We start from the raw sequence: 14,846 nt of genomic DNA on the forward strand, positions 1-14,846 counted from the left end.
GAGGTTTAAGATGGAGTATTTCTCGAATACACAAACTAACAACCAAAAAGGACATAAAGGAACTAAATCTTACAGCTAACACGTTGACACGAATTTTGGCTCGGTATTAACTTAAATATTAACACTTTTGGTTAAGAAATTGGCTCAATTTTACTTAAACTAACAAACTAAAAACTTGGGGACTTGCTCTTTGTTTATTTTAAATGAGTAGCGCTTGCGACTTCTTGAATACTTATCAGGCTTATATAATTTTTAGAGCGATAGCGTATTAATACCATATATTGGCTGAGGGGCCAAAATCTATGTAAGTAGATTACATTCGGCGGAAGCAGAAAAAGCATGTGTTAGAAATTCTATCATATTATGTATGTGTTTAGGTACCAACCCCTAGCGAAAAAATCTAGCAGAATAACGGTGAAAAATTTTCTCCATAAATGAAGAAACTTTAGCGGAGATGTTCATATACATGTTATTAAACTGGGTGATACTTTTAGAATTTCATTACTCTAAGGCTTTGAGGCATTTATCTCCACTATAAATACCTCCACCTCGGATTTAAACGTATTTCCGTCAATCTCAAACGATTGTTCAAGGGTACAGCCTGAAAAAACGGGCTAGTCCCGCTACGAAAACTTTTTTTTATCTGTTTTACGAAAGCATTTTAAAATCGATATCAAAATATACTTCATTTAAGCAGGCCTTTACAATCACTTTTGAATCGTTCGGAATGTAGATTTTACCGAGGAGAACAGACAAGAAACTCAATAGCTACTCTTATTTAACATTTAAAATAAAAGTATTATAAATAAATTACTTAATATATCAATATATATTATTCAAATATTTATTCAGTAAAAAGATAATTTCATAAAAGATATTTATCATTTAAACGTATGTGTTTCTCGTTTTCTTGATCAAAGAATAGTCTGGCATGAATAGTCTTGAGAGTTCTATCGATGATAACTAACTAAGAAATATTAAAATACATCAAAAACAAAATCCATTAGAAACTAGCTTTAAAAATATAAGACTTGGAGTTTAAAAATTCAACATTTATCAATTTTACCATTACATCGCTGTGTAAGATCATTACGCTACCTTTTGTCCATTGTACGAAGCTTGTATTCCTACCTCCAAACGAAAACAGACCGAGGCCCAGTTCCGACAAATAAATAAACGTAGAAATATCGTCTATTATTGTTTCAGAGTCATATTAACACATCAAAGACTTGTAAGTATCACGCGAAATATATGAACTCGTTTAGTGGTCTTTTGTGAGGAGTATGTGTGAGCAGTAAATTATTTCTACTCTTTCGAATACTTTAATCATTTGGTCACATTGTTTATTTTGTTTTGTTATTTTTTGAAAATGTTTTTCTTTTTATTTATAATAACAAATTAACGCTTGTAACGTCAATATTCTAAATTTAAACCGGGTGAAACTGCTTTTTATATATCAAAACATTGTCCAAAACGATCTGCATCTTTTGGTATAAGTTTTGCGTATATATGTTTAGTACTTTTTGAGTTACCAATAATAATAAAACGTTTTATATTTTTTTAGAATATATATTTTTTATTATAGTAGCGGTATAATATTCAAATTTAATATTCAAGGTTCAAGGATTCAAGGTACGTTCATTGATCATCTAATTACCGTGAATGTCACGTGTTGATATAATTACTTATCGTTAAATAAAATATTATATATCTACTGTTTCTTTTTGATTCATTTTTATCATGGTAAATTAGATTATTTTAATGAATACTGGAAAACATCCTTAAAAGAGATGGCTTAGTGGTGTCTGCCAGCTCTAGCTTGTAGAGCGACTTCAAGTCCAGACTAGCACCGCTGACTTTTCAACGGAATAATGTTATTTCTCACTGTTCTTGTGGATATTAGGCTGTTTTATAGATGCTTTCTATTAACGCCGTGCACGATAAGAATAATTACTAATAGTTCACACGAATTTCAACTTAAATTCAATCTTCTGTTAATACCATTTCATAGAGTCGTTACAAACATTATTCTTTGTTTTTTTGTTTGTCATGAATTCATATCTTAACTGCTTAACTGATTGTCGAGAAATTTTTCAGCGGCAAATGAAAATAAGGTTAAAGGACAAAAGGTTTTTAATTTTTTTTTCCACTTGTCTAAATTCCTCAAATTAACCCACCCCCCCACACAAGGTCAACAATATATAAATAAATAAATGACTATCCAAACTGGCATGTTTAAATTTTCATAAAAATACAATAAAAAAATAAACATAAATTAATCACTTGAAAACCAGAGGTACTCGAAAAAAACCAGCGATCCATGTTTTTTATTACGGCTGGAATAAATAAAAGTTTAAGTTGGGGAAGTTTGTATTCCAATTAGACGTTAAGATGTTGGCAAACTTGCATCTTTGGGTCGAGTCGTTTAAAAGTGTCACCCTTGAAGCCCACACATGTAGACCGAATAACGAGCCAAGTTGAAGTGCTTTACTTGGGATCACTCAGCTATGGTTCCCCTTACATAATATTTCAGTATTGCCAGATTATTATTATTATTTTTTTTCAAATTTATACTAAATCAAAGGCACGTACAACACGTCAGTGGAGATTTGTTAATATAAAAATAATTTAAAAAAATCTACATTTTTTGAGACAAAATTTTATCTAATGTCAGCAAAACTCGAATATGAGATAATAATTGGTCCACTCGTCCTGTTTAAATAAATCGTACATAAAATACAGTAAAGATCATAATATAAAAGTATAAATAAAAATCGTTTACTAGCAAGGCAGATATTAGGACTTTGAATGGATTAATTTGGTTCCTAAAATCTTTGAATTGGGTCAGACTGCAGCATCGACCAACGACAAAATTAGTATTGAGTTATAAATAACTAGAATTAGATTTTCTTTCATTAAAGTTTAGTTAAAGCGAGTTTTTTGGGATTCGGTCTAACAGTAATTAAATCTTTATGTTTTTAAATTATTAATAATAATAATTAAGTTAGATAGAGATAATACAAATTGTTATATGATAAATTTAAGACTAGTTTATTCCTTAATGATATTGTAAGGCCACCTGATGTTTGATGGTCACCACAAACATTGGCAACGTAAGAAATTTTATATTTACATCGCCAACGCGTCACCTTTGGGAATGGCGCACTAACCCTTCAAACCGGAGCACATTAGCATTAGCATTAGCAACCCGTAAATGTTCCACTGCTGGGATAAAGGCCTCCTCTCCCTTTGAGGAGAAGGTTTGGAGCATATTCCACCACGCTGCTCCAATGCGAGTTGGCGGAATACACATGTGGCAGAATTTCGTTGAAATTAGACACATGCAGGTTTCCTCACGATGTTTTCCTTCACCGCCGAGCACGAGATGAATTATAAACACAAATTAAGCACATGAAAATTCAGTGGTGCCTGCCTGGGTTTGAACCCGAAATCATCGGTTAAGATGCACGCGTTCTAACCTTTTTCTAACTTTTTAGCAGAAGAATATGTGATGAGAAGGTAATGATCAGCCAGACAAATACATTTAAGAACTCATCACGTGACTCCATGATTCTACTTTAAGACATTTTCATTTGAATCACAATTGGCAGTTAGATGAAGACGTCAATTTTAAATGCTCTACATTAAGCAATTAAAGGTGCCAAAATTTATATTGATGGAAGTGTAATGGAAACGGCTAAGTCCGCGATATCAAAGTATTTTGGCACTCGATTTAGATCTTAAATATTTCGTTCATTTCTGAAGGTCGACCAATAAAAGGTGGAAAATTGAATTTACGTTCCGTTACGTCGAGGCAAATTCGCTTTTATCCATTTGCATAATAAAGTAGGCGTTGCGTTGATTGTAGGGACGCGTTTATACTGATGACGAAATCCGAGTGCTGCGGAAAATCGTTCGAAAAGTTTCGGATTCGAAGAGAAACTCTTTGGACGCAATGACAGTAACATTTCAAGGTCGAATTTTAGTACAATGTTTTTGAATTACTGTATTTTACAAACAGCGCTTCTGTTCTAAAATTGTTCTAGCTTTTTATTTTTATCGTTGTTAAAAGTCTTCGCGCTCATAATGAGTTTATTCCATTGTTCTCCTGCTAGATTTTCAGGTTGGTGAAGTAAGATGAAGCAGAGTTTATTCGACACGTGCAGGTTTCCTCACGAGATTTTCCTTAACCAAGCACGATACCCTTAATAATATTAGAAATGAGAAGGTGGGAATATTTGTTACGCTTTCCCTTCCCCTCCACTAATCCTATCGTAATGAAATTTTGCATATACGTTATCAGGGGTAAAGAAAACCTTACAAACGACTCCAAACCCCTTAACACGCGCAAAAATGCTTATGCTGCCCGGATTTGTTTATGTAAACGTAAAAAATGTATGTAAGGGCTTATTATTAACTTATTCAATGTGAACACATCTTTACGTTACGCAGATAATACGGTTGACTTATTACTTACAGAAAAAGAGAATGATGGTTTATATTAGCTAGAAACATCTCTTACAGACGAAAAAAATACAAGATTTTCGTACAGACTATCTATGAAGTTATACAAATATTTGTATTGCGAAAAGTTACTCTATGGTATAAAATATAAATGATAGATTTTTTTTTCTTTTATTGTTGTTTAATTTATTAAATACTATAATAATTAAAAAATAGTAAGTGCTGATTTTGTGAATGTGTGAGTTTTGGTTGTGAGTGCACGTGTGTGTGTCCTGGAGCGTTTGCGCTAATGACGCTTATTTTTATATAGATTATATATATATCGTAAATTTTCTTGATTAATAAATTATTGCATCCATGCGAAGCTGAGATAAGTCGCTAGTCTGTAATAAACCTGAGAGTGCGTATTCAAATCTGGGCAATCTCTTGTATATAGTAAATTTGTGTTTATATTTATTGAGGGCAGGCAAAGATTGTGAGAAAAACTGCATGTTAAAAATCTGTTAAGCATGTACCAACCAATTGTCCTTGAGTTTGTGGTGGAATAATTATTAAAACTTCTCTAACAGGACTATAGTCAACAATGGGACCTTTACGAACTGTTCCATTATAAAGCGTTTTAACATCCGTAAATAAAACTTTCATAATACACACGAGTATCAAAGTGTGTTAGACACACTAACCATTAACATAAAGAGTGGAGTGAAATCAAATATTTTCTTTGACAAGACAAACGTAAAGTTACCAAAGGTCTTTTAGCGTAAAGAAATTCTGATTTCCAAGTCAGTTGGCTTTTACTTAGCGAAATCGTGTGGAGATTGTGGATGGCTCGAGTTTTATTTGAATATGTTTTGTATTTTGAGAATGTAATGTTACGTTTCAAGAACCTTTTACGTTTTATTATCTTATACTCAAATCGCAAATTTGCTTTTAAAATAAAATATATGATTTTCAACAATTCCATTTTTAAATAACACCTTAAGATAAAATTTATACACTTTTGTGACCGAACTCGAGCTAATTTTAATCAGTTTTTGAACTAAAAAAGAAATCTTTTCGCGACTCGACTCGTTCGAAATTCAAAAAAGAACGCCGCAATTAGAATTTCGAATTCGGTTCGAGTCAGTCGTCACCAAGCTGTGCTACGGTTAGCACGTTTTAATGAAGTGCATTTAGCAGATGGCATCCCGGAAACGTAACGAATTTAAAATACTTTGCCCCTTCTTCATTAAGAGTTTTTGTCTCCTGAGTTTTATTCAGACTTTTTGGCTTATCTTGCAGATAAAGACGTTCTATTATCCTTTCACCTTTTATTATATCGGCGCCGTTCGTCATACTGTTAATTAGGGGGTCTTGTTCGAATCAGTCAATGCGGATCTTTTCTTTGATGAAAACATTTCTGTCTCTTTCATTGGCTGTACGTTAGAGTGAGATGGCGAAGTCTTATTAAAACCTATCATTGGAAATGATGAGAGCAACTTTGGCGGTTCTGTTTTCGGTTGAGAAGTTGATGGAAAGTTCGAGAGCATTTCAGAAAAAATGTTTTATAGCATCGTGCTTATAATGAACGTATTGAAAATAGCTTTTGTTTTTATTATTGTAAAAAAAAAAATATACAAAATTGCAACAAAACATTCTACAACTAAACAAGGCTGATGTTTAAGCTGATTTCGAACAAAAGATCCCATTGAACTGTTTCCTATTCAACTTCAGATAATATCAATAAAAACGAAACTCGTAAAATTTAAATAGACTTCTAAAAGGCATTCACTTTGATATTCAGCATTAAAAATAATGGAAATAATAATAAATTAATTTATTACTAAACATATTTGTCTGATGCCAAGATGACCCAGTGGTTATAACGCGTGCTTCTTAACTGATGATTGTGGGTTCAAACCCAGGCACAACTGAATTTTCATGTGCTTAATTTGTGTTTATTATTCTTTCCATGCTCGGCACTGGAAGAGGACATCGTGAGGAAATCTGCATGTATCTAATTCCAATGAAATTCTGCCACATGTGTATCCACCAACCCGCATTGGAGCTAAATCGGAGAGGAGACCTTAGCCCAACAGTGGGAGGATTACGAGTGTTACTGTATAACATTTTTATACTGCACTTGGTTTCATTATTATTAAATATAAGCTTATGATAGTATCGTGAAACCTGTTACGCATCAACAGTTTATTAAATGAGAGTAGGTGGTACCTTCCCAGAGAGGCGAGTACGAGGTCTACCACCAATTATCTATCAGATCTTCAAAGTGCGAAGTATGTGTACTGTACAAAGTTCTTTCAAGAGAATTTGAGTTAGATGCGAATTTGCATATTTCGAACCATTATTTTCTCTACTGGTTAATTCGCTTATTTCATAAATTCATAATAGATGGCACTGCAATGATATTAATCAAGCTATCATTAGCAATTATTTTTATTAGATAAGACAAATGTTGAAGTTGTACATTTGAGAAGAAGAAAGGTGTAAGTTGAAGTACGAGTGTTTAATTTTGAACCTTAATTGCATATGTAACAAAGTGTGATATATATCGAACATTTACTCTTATTAAAAAAAAAAAACAATTTTATTCAGTTTTATCAAATAACAATTAATAGTTACCAAATAAAAAATGACAATAATCGTTACAAGTCACAATATTTTGTAAGCAGTTTTCGATTTTATTATTTAGGATAAATTATGCTTTTCACTTGCTGAATAATTTAAATTATTAAAATATTTTGTCGACGCTTGTACTCTGTACGACACTTCGAAGATTATAATATACAAAAAATCACTTGATAAACAGAGGAGGAAAGAGTACAGAAATGTTTTGTCTTTGCCTTTATATATATATTGGTAACTAGCTGCTCATCCTAACTTCATACCTACCGGGTCGAATCCAAAGTACATAGCCAAGATAATACATAAATTTGAAGCGTCAATAGTAGCAATAGATTACACCGATATAAAAAGTGCTAGGTTCGATCCCGACTTGACTAATTGGGCTATTATCGTCTTCTTAGCACAATCTTTAGGCTTGATTTATTGGAGGGGTAAAAATAATATATGCTATTAGCGTTATATATTTCATAAATAAAGAGAACAAAGTGCATAATATCAAAGAATGAAAATAAGCATATTTCACAATTCTTACCATCAAGGGTGCCGCGAAAATATTACAATAAGGAAAAAAAAAGAATCATCAGGCATACGGAATTGAGTTTTTGTCTTTATCAGCAAAAAAGTTTCACAGAACATTCGCCTTTAAACCCTAATAAACTAAGTCCTCATTCCTCTACTTGTAATTGTTGGACGAATTGTGTAATTTGGTGCTTCGTATGTCGGCTTCGTGTAAACTTCTTTTTATGTTCAAACGCGGCTCTCGTAAAGATAGTACGTGAGACTTTTGACAACATATCTTTAGGTATTTCTTTGGGGCAAATGAAATGTTAAACATCTGTGGGTTATTCCGACTTAAGAAGATAGCCTTATTCTTCGAGTTTGAATATGGAAGTATTATCATTAGCAGTTTATTTGTTTCAAGATTTATTCATGAAATACAATCTTTTTAAGATTGATTGCAACTAGTGGTCGTTCAGTGTTCGAAAATCGACTTTCGGTGATCATTATCTCTACGTGGTATTAAAAAAAGTCGCTTACCGCCGTCAGTACGCTTAGATCTTTTAAGCTACGCAACGGATTTTAATACGGTTTTCATCAATAGAGTGATTCATAAGGAAGGTTTGCATGTGTAATACATGCTTGTCGGAAAAATAAACAATCATTTTTCATTTTATGTTTGTTGTTCAATATAATGTATATAGAGCCTTATTGAACCCGTGTGAAGCCGGAACGGGAAGGTGATAATAATATGAGAAACAGATTATTCTTTTTTTCATATTTTGAACATTTTTGTATTTCATTCTGAGTCGAGATGGCCCAGTGGCTAGAACGCGTGCATCTTAACCGATGATTTCGGGTTCAAACCCAGGCAAGCACCACTGAATTTTCATGTGCTTAATTTGTGTTTATAACTCATCTCGTGCTCAGCGGTGAAGGAAAACATCGTGAGGAAACCTGCATGTGTCTAATTTCAACGAAATTCTGCCACATGTGTATTCCACCAACCCGCATTGGAGCAGCGTGGTGGAATATGCTCCAAACCTTCTCCTCAAGGGAGAGGAGGCCTTTAGCCCAGCAGTGGAAAATTTACAGGCTGCTAATGCTAATCCTAATGTATTTCATTCTTAATTCTAACGTTTATTTTATTGACTTTAAGTAACAAAATAAAAAATCGTTTGACAAACAAAGGTACATGTATAGGGGGTTAATTATAATAATATAACTGCTATGACACCTTCTCAATTCTATTCTGATACAATTCAACGGAACCGGAACTTGATCTTCGTGTTAGAAGAATAGGAAAACAGTTGATGATAAAATTTCGATTCGATTGCGATAAAGTAAAAAACGTTTATTAGAATTGACAGCTTGTATAGTTTTGTATAGGTATTTTTATATATTATTATTGCTAATACTATAATTTTCCTACAAATATTCCTAATGATTATTAATAATAGAATGATATAATATAATATAAAATAAGCTTCTTTGTTGAATTTTTATTTGCATGTATTTCAAGGTCAAATTTAGGTGCAACGTGCGATTGTAAGTTTCATGACAAATATTGGGTATAATTCTGTCACTTGTACTTGAGACTGTGCCTTAATATAAAAATTATATTGTTTTTCGTAGTTTTTTTTATAATGACAATTAAAATTTACAAATAGTTGAATATTATGACTGGATGAAAAATATTTGTCACATTAAATTAACGCTAACCGCTGGTCACTTTTCAATTCAGACCAATTCTGAATACAAACGATATAGTAAGACTTCAGACAAGACAGACAATTAGGTTTCAATTAAAGATAAATATATAATAACTTCTTGTAATTATATTCTGGGGTAATTTTAAAACAAGAATACATTGAAAGTTCAAGGTCACGGTAACGTCAGTTCAAGGTCACGTTAACGGTCACGTAAGTAGGGTTAGTAAGTAAATTGACGTTTGACAGGACTATATTTATTAATTTGGGTAAATTTAATCATATTTAAATACATTACATTACATACTGTTGAGATTAATTAAATACTGTGATGCTCAGTTTTGACACACGCGCTTCAAGGTTCAAGATTCACGAGTTGAAGTTGAACCACTTTGCTACGGTTCTTACATAACTACTTAATAATTTCTGCAATTGTAATTTGAATACAAACTACAACGGCATTGTTTATAGATTATTAACAATACCCCTAATCATTTAAGGAAATACCAATATTCCTATTTACCCCTCCTTTTAAACTTATCACGTGTGTTAGGAGTGGGGATGAAAATAGCCCAAGGGGTTGGGATCGATCCTGCGACTTTTTATATCGCAAGGCGGCCCGTAAGCCATTGCGCTAATGTCAGATTAATAATATTAAAATAAAAATGCTCTGAATGTCTGTTTGTTAAATCAGGATTAAATCTATTCAGTATTAAAAAAATTAAATAAAATTGACGACCTCCGTGGTCGAGTATTGTGTACTCCGGTTTTCATGGGTACTCTACTCTGAGATCCCGGGCTCGATTCTCGGCCGAGTCGACGTAGAAAAAGTTCATTAGTTTTCTATGTTGTCTTGGGTCTGGGTGTATGTATACTTCTGATTTTCCATAACACAAGTGCTTTAGCTACTTACATTGGGATCAGAGTAATGTATATGATGTTGTCCAAGATTTAGTTATTCAAAATATGTTTATAATTATATAAAGGTACCTACGGATATAAATATTGAGATATATTGTAAACAAATTTTTGAAACGAGACGCGAATTTGAATGCGTTGTGGCGCTTTTGAAAATTCTTATGTAGAACATGATAATTATTGAAAATATTTACAATACAATAAAAAAATATTAGTACCATGCAGTTTGCTGTCACGACAGTCAAGCCGGTCAAACCCAAATGGGTGGCGATAAATACTTCACATCAACAAATATGACGGACGCAATTGCCAAGAACAGCTGGTTTTTTATATATTCTAGTCATTATATCGTATATAACATATACAAGCAAACAGGTTAGTGAATATATCGAATTATGTTCAAAGTTCCAATGTAGATTCAAACTTGAAGAATCGAGAACAATTAAAAACTCAAACAAATTACTCTCTACCGACAATTGTACAAGACATCCCTCTGAGCTCCTTTCGCCAGTTCTTCTCAGGTCCGAGGTGTTAAATTCCGAACCGGTGGTAGATTTTTGACTATCCATAAGCAAGTGTAAACACTTCTATATTGAATAAAAATTTTTGACTTTGGCTTTGGCTTTGAGGCATTGGAAAATATATAAATTTCATATATACGACATTAGTCCAACGTTACCTTAAAACCCAGCTTAAACTAACCCCCTATTTATATGCGTTCGTTAAGTCTCTCTCGTTTTCCGTATATCGAACGCGAAGTGTTTATTGTAACGTACATAAAATATTTATTCTTTTTTCCGCATTACGAGTTCAAATTTATTTATTGTATTTTTTGTATATATATATTTTTTAAAACGATCTATTTCTTGTTATAGTTACATTCATATAAATAATTTTACTTTAATGCATGCCTGTGTTTATGTATAAGATTAAAAAATGTTAATTTGGAGTGACAACTGGAATTGTGCATGTTGAGTTAGCCTATAATTGTGATGTATAGTATCAGCAAACGCAACAATTTAAAAAAAAAATGTCATCTTTTTTAAGATAGTTATATATTAATATTATACATTGTGTTGGCTTCCTATTTAATAAATAATAAATAAATAAATATAAATATATGCTTTCACAAATATTCCCCGAAAATTATTTGAGATCCGCAAATCCTTTAAGCAAATTATTGTCGATTCGTTTTAGATATGCCAGTATTTTCCAGAAACACTCGCTTTAACCGTTTTATTTCAACATTACTAAACATAGAAAAAATATGCACGCCAGTTGTATGACGATGTTCTAACGTATTCTAACACCATGAAAACGCCGCTAACCCAAGACAAGCCGGGATCCAGGCTATAATGGCTTCTGTGCTTTTTATTACGCTGGTTCACTCACCGTTCGAACCGGAACAAAGAAGTACTGAATTTTGATTTGGTGGTACCCAAGCGTTCTTCCGTAAACCCCACCAGTCGTCTTGACCATAGAATCGCAGAAAATAGTATTATTTAAGTGTTACGATATTGTATAAAATTATGATTTTATATTTCAAAGTATTCGCCATTTCTCTAGAAATAAAACTGAGAACACCGGAGATCAAATGGCTTTAACGAAATAATAATTTTCATTTTACTTGACATCGAAACGCTCCGAAGAAACCTATAAAATTTTCAGCTATAATATTACCTTAAGTTAAGATTTCTAATGCTTCGTTCAATTCATATTAATAATATCACTACCTTTATTAAATCCTTTCAAACAACTGTAACTTATTAAAATTTACCTTACCTGAAAAATATTATTTTCATGTTTTTGATGATAATTAAATATTAATTATCACGCCACGCTATGTGCCTAGCCGAGCCAAGTCAAGCCAAAGAGATTCCACGACACTTAGTGATGGAACTGTCCATTTGTTTGGTGGTAGGGCTATGTTCAAGGCCGTCTGGGTAGGTACCACCCACTCTTCAGTTTGTGTTCCGGTTACAACATCTTAGTTGGTGGCGCAAGTGGTCCATTTTCTCATCCGCCAACCTATATCATAAGCGTGAACCATTAGTGACGTCACATCCGACTATCAAGTGACAGGAATTGAATACCCGAACCATTATTTTTGGAATGTCATTTATTTGTTAATGCAATAGAGACTGTTGCCCATGGCAACCGGAATATCGTGTAAAAAAAGGTGTGTCGTGATAACAACAAGTCGGAAATATAGAAGAATTTGTAAAAATATAAAATATGAATAACAAATATATAAAACGTACTATTTGTGATTTTACTCGTTTCATAATTATCACTGTGTATCAAAAAATAATGTAGGTTTTCTTGCTTTTATCATTTTTGAATGGACGGTAGAGTTATCCAAGCCCATCTAGGTAGACCCCATCATCAAATATTCTAGCGCCAATCACAATTAATCACTTCGTACTGTTGTTTTCTAGATTGAAGAATGAGAATTGTCTACGAGACGATATTAGAAAGCGTTTTGAGAGTTTCGAAGTCGCATATTTGTCATATTGGAACGATTTTAACGGTTAACTGTCAAGTCATTGAATTTTATGGATTAATTTCGAAATATCTCGATTTTGTGAATTTTGCGGATACATTTTGTCGACTAAAAATCATTATTTTTTAACCAGCTATTATTTTGGATAGTTATCGATCAGGTGTATCGTAGACCTGCACGAAATTATTAATATGGAGATACGTATCAGTGAATGTTACGAAGTCTGTTTTTTTTCGTATTTAGTGTAATATATGGATATTGTTAATGTAACTTTTTAAATAAATAAGTAAATCCCGAAGAGCCGAGATGGAACAGTGGTTAGAACGCGTGCATCTTAACCGATGATTTCGGGTTTAAACCCAGGCAAGCACCACTGAATTTTCATGTGCTTAATTTGTGTTTATAATTCATCTCGTGCTCGGCGGTGAAGGAAAACTTCATGAGGAAACTTGCATGTGTCTAATTTCAACGAAATTCTATCACATGTGTATTCTACCCCGCATTGGAGCAGCGTGCTGGAATATGCTCCAAAAAGCTTCTCCTCAAAAGGAGAGGAGGCAGTGGGAACTTTACAGGCTGTTAATGAAATGTAATGTAAGTAAATACGTGACGCAAAAGCGGTTTCTCGTCTAATGTTGCACGCGCTTTATTTTATCTTATATATTAATAGCGTAAGATTATATAAAGATAGGTGCACATAAAAAAACGGTTATAGTCTCACTTTGAAGAGCCGTTGATGTGAAGAAAAATAAAGAGGATTCTTGGTTGCAATTTATTAAATTGTCTGATTTAACAAAGAATTAATTTTAGATAGCGGATAAAAAGTTACTGAGTAGAGAGCGGCGCTATGACTGTATATAAAAAGAAAAAAAAAAAAAAACAAATGAAAACGTGCGAACAGACGTCTTCAGTACAGCGACATTATATCAAAACAAAACCAGTCATAGGTTTGGAAATTTGTAAAATTCTGTTGAATAAACGCAAAGTTCCGCGTGCGACCGACTAGTTTTTGTTCAAGTCCCACTGTGTTTCGCAAACGACACTAAGATGTAATCCGGGATAAGCGAAGTATATGTGAGCGGCTCATTACATTCAATGCTTTTAAGCTCCCACGCATAACGCTGTCCCCCAAACACGTGACGAGGTCACCGTGTCGAACCATGGCGTCCATAGTAATTATTTAGAAATCAAAAGTTTACTCACTGTTCACCGCCTGTGAATTATAAACACAAATTAAGCGGATGAAAATTGGGCGGTGGATGAACGTTCTTCAAATAAAAATATTTATTATTTAGGTCATACTCTAAATGCGAAATTAACTCTATTTGACTCTCTTTCAAGTTATTACGAACAAACCAGTGAACCGAAATTGATAAAATTTGTTAAGAAGCAAGCTTGAACCCAAAGGAAAGACAGGCTTTTTATACCAAATACTAAAACGCAAGCGAAGCCGAGTGCGACGTAGTTTCAAATAAAATATAACCTCAGTATTATTATGTAAACAGTGAAAATGTTATAATTTTTTTTTTTTACCAGCAGAAGAGCTACTTCTTAGGAATGAGGTATCTATTTCCAAATTTATTGTAGATTTATGAAAATTAGTAATTATATGTAATGTATCAATGATATTTTATATAAAAAAAAAATTTAACTTTTTTACTTGGTGGTTGGGCTTTGTGCAAGCCCGTCTGGGTAGGTACCACCCACTCATCAGATATTCTACCGCCAAGCAGCAGTACTCATTATTGTTGTGTTCCGGCTTAAAAGGTGAGTGAGCCAGTGTAACTACAGGCACAAGGGACGTAACATCTTAGTTTCCAAGATTGGTGGCATTGGTGATGTAAGGAATTGTTAATATTTCTTTCAACGCCATTGTCTACGGGCGATGGTGACCACTTAACATCAGGTGCCCATTTGCTCGTCCGTCTACCAATATCATAAAAAAAGCTTTGTCTTTGACTGAACCAATTTTTTTTTTTATTTTTTCCTCACTACAAGCTCATTTTGTAATGAGTATTATAATTAATAAATTATTATAATGTAATACACAATATACTATCATAAAGCAAAGGCAGACGACCGCTTCGAAATCGTATTTAATGAACAAAAGCGAATATAAATCGGAGTGCATT

This window comes from Vanessa atalanta, chromosome 26 (genome assembly GCF_905147765.1).
Source record: "Vanessa atalanta chromosome 26, ilVanAtal1.2, whole genome shotgun sequence".
Classification (NCBI taxonomy): domain Eukaryota; kingdom Metazoa; phylum Arthropoda; class Insecta; order Lepidoptera; family Nymphalidae; genus Vanessa; species Vanessa atalanta.